General features: G+C 45.2%; 1 long non-coding RNA gene across 2 annotated transcripts; it reads left to right on the top strand.

Annotated features, from left to right (window-relative positions):
- The first annotated feature begins 256 nt into the window (after positions 1-256).
- Positions 257-2,491, top strand: LOC118311551. 2 transcript variants are annotated; one of them, XR_004794015.2, is made up of 3 exons: positions 257-400; positions 1,197-1,341; positions 2,159-2,491. It is a non-coding gene; the product is annotated as an uncharacterized LOC118311551 (long non-coding RNA). The 2 variants fall into 2 exon arrangements; XR_004794014.2 differs by having other exon boundaries at positions 257-427.
- The last annotated feature ends 2,507 nt before the right edge of the window (positions 2,492-4,998 follow it).

Below are 4,998 nucleotides of genomic sequence, written 5' to 3'. Positions count from 1 at the left end.
TATATATATATATATATATATATATATATATATATATATATATATATATATATATACATGTATATATACATGTATATATACATGTATATGAGCAGTGCATTCGGTGTTAGGTGCAGTTCATACGCGCAGTAACGAATGTGGAAAATGTAAATGCAATTACTGCCCTCTGTCACGGGCTCCGGGTGGGCGGGACTTCGTTGCTATGACAATGACGTCAATGTTGGTGTCGAGTAACCAAAGGTCAAAATAAAGACAAGTGAATGAAAAACGGAAGGAAACTTCACAGGCTGCTCGGAGCGGGGGGGGGGCAGAGGGGAACCGCGAGCGAATCCACGCAGAACAAAAAAGTCCACGACGCCGCGTGGAAGTGAAAAAAAACAACCCCCGTCGCTCTCGCCGGGTAAGAGGAGACGTCAGGCGGCAGAAGGTGAGGGTCACAGACGACGAGCTAGCTAGCCGCTAGCTGCTAGCTGCAGCCTAGGAGGTCGTTGGCTAGCAGGAGCTAGCGCTAACAGGAGCTAGCGCTAACAGGAGCTAGCGCTAACAGCTAGCACAGGGCACTGTTTGCTTTGGCCCGTCGAGGCAAAGTTACTTTGAGTCTTCCTCTAGCCACGGGCGTGTACCCACGACATCCTCCGAGTGTGGCTCGAGGCTATTTCGCTATTAAAAGTTCGCCTCTTTTATGTTGTTGTCAGTGTTCTGCGGTCCTGTCAGCTTTAGGACACAGTGGCTGGCCTTGCTAACACACCATGTTTCCCCCAGCTCTGTCTGTTAACTTCTCTCGACATCACGGCACCGTTATTCACTGCGTGTACCAACTGTGTGCAAGTGTTCGAGATAGCGGCTGGTCGGTCGGTCAACCTGTCCCCCCAGTGTGTGTGTGTGTGTGTGTGTGTGTGTGTGTGTGTGTGTGTGTGTGTGTGTGAGAGACACACGGCAAGGTTAATGCTTGTGAAGCCAAGGTGAAGGTCCGGATGAAAAGAAGAGTTCATTTTGTTGACAATGTCTTAGTCGTTCATAATGACACACAACTCGTACAGTCGAATGACCTCTGTGTGTGTCGTCACCACAGGGGGCAGGCGTCTGCAGCATCAGTATGCCGGGCCGGGCCGGTCCGACTTGTAGCACAATGGAAATGAGGTCAGTCGGACTTCTCTTCCGTCCTTATTGTTTTTTTCTTTCTTCCTTCATTGCAGGGAGGTACAAGGCCGCAGACAATTGCGCCTTCGATGCCAGAATCGCCGAGCACAGCGGCGGGCGAAAAAGGTCGGCGCGTCGCCCTGGTCCGATGACCTTTTCACCGCGCTGCTATACCTGCCCCGATGAAAGTGACACCCGCAGGTAGAATGTCCCCACACAGCATTGTTCCATAGGGATATTACGGGAACTGTTCAAGTCCCTGTTCCTTTGTCCGGATTGTCCCATTACTCTGTCAACGTGTTTCGCCCCTTTGTCTCTGGCTGTGCACATTGCTTGTCAGGGGGCTGAGGTCACAAGCGTACTGGGGCAGTTTGGGGCTGTAAACATCCCCGACTGGAAGCTGTCTATCTGCCGAGCTTTCAGTCTGATGTTTGCTGCGGCCGACTGCCCTCCAGCCCCACGCCGAAGGGCCAAATGTGTAAATGTATTTACTGAGTCGCCTGTGTCCTCCACAACACTTGTCCGGACTTAGTTGGTGTAAACATCCTACACTCAGCTGTGATCGGTTGCAGCAGAGGCTGAGAGAAGGTTGTTTACTTGAACTGGCTGGAAGTGACACCGCTTGGACACGGAGCGAGCCCAGCAAAGAGCATCAGGGGTCATACATCGCAGGATTATAAATATGAATTTTGACACGCGATTAAGTCAAAAATACCAAACATTTGCTGGTCGTGACCTTTCAAACCTACTTCTGGGGTTTTGGCACGGTTCAGCACTTGTTATATTTGACAGTTCCTATGCAAAAATGTATCGAGTACTGTAGATGGAAAATAGAGAAAAGCGTTGTTCATGAGTTTCTCAGATTATCAGTGCAGGTGGAGAACAGCAACGGGAGTAAAAGGTGAGTAAAAGATCATAAAAGGTTTTGTTAGTAGAGAATGAGCATGTGTGTTCCAACTCCATCCGAGTTCCTGTTCCCGCGTTCATGGTGACCTCGTAACCGGAGCTCTATAAATAGGGATCCTGGTGTCGGGCCTAACGGAGCAGTCTAATTTCTGGATTCGTCCATTAATCAACGAGAGGAGGTCGGTGAGTGAGAAAGAGACGATTTACTGCCATGTGTTGCTCCCAGTGCGTCACTCAATTGTTAACTGTGGTGCACAACAGATCTGGTCGGTGTTGTTTTGCGCTGCCGCGGCAAAGAAGTTGTTCTCCGTCATCTAATGCGTCGAGGGGGATCGATGTGAAGATACGGGTCGTACAGGAGCTGTGCAGATTTTGGAAAAAGCAAGAAGTATTTCATTTAATGTGTTGTTTTCCCTGAAATAATAAAACTCTTTGGAAATTGAAAGGTTTGCATGTCACCTTTATTCCTCTGACTTTTGAACAGAAAGTGATTTGCCTTAAATCTGTTTCTATAAAAATCTGGGCACAATATAGATTTTTATTTTTTTCTTGGAGTGTAAACCAAGAATACATAGGTAATTACACAAGCGTGGAAAAATACTAGTGAATGAGCTTGTTTGACTTTTTAAACAGTCCATCATAAGAGGCTTCATTTACACACCTTTTGATATTTCACATGATCAGTGGTCTCATGGACAAAGTAAGACGTGTGCTGTAAACACAAGGTTTGATTTCCAACCGTCTCCGTGTAACTGCAGCCCATTCATGCAATTCACCACTAGATGTCAGACTTGTGCTATTTGATCAGCAGGGACACTCACTTCACTTCAGTCCTTGAAAACATAATATCGTTTGATTTTCTGGCCACGGGTAAAACCGAAACTCCAAACGTCATTGCTGGGCAAAGTAGTAACACTACAGTGCATTGTATCTCCACGCTACAGTTGCTTTGACCGAGTGTGAGAAGTGACTCGTGCCCTGAACAAACACTTGACTTTTTTACCCGCCAATGGCAGATGAGATCCGAGTTCAGTTTCATGACTTACAGTATTTACTGTCACCACGTCACGGTACAGCATTAGGAACAAACAGCGCCAGGTCCTGTTTGGTTTCGCTGGTTTGTATAAAGCAAACATTGGTTGATTCACTAAAACTTGTTTGTCTATCTCAGAGGGTTTCGGGTAGCAGCTATGCATCCATCATACTGTACATCTGCTTATCAATATGGTTGTTTGCCTTTATTACCTGATGAGTTCATTGAATACTTTGTGGGGGGCATTGTAAGGGCATTGGGGCGAATCCTTGGGAGTCGTTAAAATAGGTAATTAAAGATTTCAAATAAACTCTATGAACAGAAGTTACTGAGTTGGATCTAACAGAAACCTGTACCACTTACAGCTCTCCAGCTCCACGCAGGCAGCAACGGTCGACACCAATTCAAAACCATTACATAAGTCCTGCCTCAGGCCCAGCGACTGATCTACTACCCGGTGTAAACAACTCATTCTGACGGAGGAGGAACAAACCTTCTTACAGCAAGCCAAGTTGGAATCTACTTATCCATTATTGTATGATTCTTAAGTTTTTAAGAGTCTGGCAGGGAACTTTTAAATCGACTTGTTTGTACAGGGACGGGTTAGCGGGAGCACCATGAAGTGGTAGAGCTGTAACACGCAATCCTGACAGCAGATGTCAACCTTGTGCCTGAATCTCCACATTAAATTTGACCTGTTATTCCTATAATTTGCTTTATGGTATATAAACTATCATTCAAATTTGACATGATATTGAAGAATGGAAAATATATATTATTAGAAGTATTTTTGGCTTAATAGGATTATTATGTATTTATTATCTGAGTTAATCCAAATTAATCAGATGTCTTATAGCTAACGGATTCGCATGTGTGGAGTGGACACAAAATGTAATTCATGAATTAATTTATTATGAGCACGAATGAAATGAAACTTTGATGACGTCATTGTACAAACTGTTCCATTAGAGGTGTAGCGGGGAGGCGGAGGACGTTCTGGAATACGGCCTTTCGCTCATTGGGTTCTTGTGGCAATGCTGACATGGTCATTTGGAGATCTGTTGAAAGATTTCTCTATTCTTTTTTTCTTTCTTTTACTTGAAAATTAATTTTGGGAGATGGAAGGGGGTGCACCAAGGGTGAGCATCGGGATGCCTCGCCCATCGTTATCCGGAGAGGATGTGGTCGGCCGACTCTTTGATCTAATGCCACCAGCGTGTCCGTTTTATTCGTCCAGTAAAATGTGTGGACACCTGTGATGGATTGACACGGATTTGTGACAGGTATTCACTTCCCCCTGACCTTTCATCTAAACCCACCATCGGGTCAATCCTTCATATTTGTCCAGTTCTGCAAAACTGAGACGAGGAGGAGTACAGTAAATGTTACCTGGTGGAGCTCAGCATGGCAGCATTAGCATGTTGCAGTAGTTGCAGCTCAAAACCCCAGCGTTCCATAAATACAGCCTCACGGAGCAGCCAGCATGACTTTATGTTGTACGCATTATCTACTTTAAATGTAGTGACACTATAGTATAGAGAATAGTAAATATAACACACTGTACCTGGCAATTCTCTCAGTCTATCGGCATCCATATACCCACTAATTCTAGGCTCAGCGGCACGCAGGCTTGATTATTAATCCGTAAATAAGTGCAAAATGAGCTCCAATCAAAAGGGAATTGGGGTTTGAGCAGTAACAAGATGCTGATGGAAAGCCCAGGCTTATGATGGGACTGGGAGATTGCTTTTAAAATGAGTCTGCCTTTTTTTTTTTGTTGCTTTCCGCGGATGAAGGAATTAGACAGCACGGATCTGGTTGAGGGAAGTCCCGGCTAATTACTCTGAAATCCCAGTGAAGTTCATTTGTGGCAGTAATGTTCCCGTGATTGCCTATTGTAGCCTCTCATCTCATAAAAA

This window comes from Scophthalmus maximus, chromosome 5, assembly GCF_022379125.1.
Source record: "Scophthalmus maximus strain ysfricsl-2021 chromosome 5, ASM2237912v1, whole genome shotgun sequence".
In the NCBI taxonomy this organism is placed as follows: domain Eukaryota; kingdom Metazoa; phylum Chordata; class Actinopteri; order Pleuronectiformes; family Scophthalmidae; genus Scophthalmus; species Scophthalmus maximus.
Note: the sequence above shows the minus strand (reverse complement) of the source record. Positions and strands in the feature narration are given on the sequence as shown.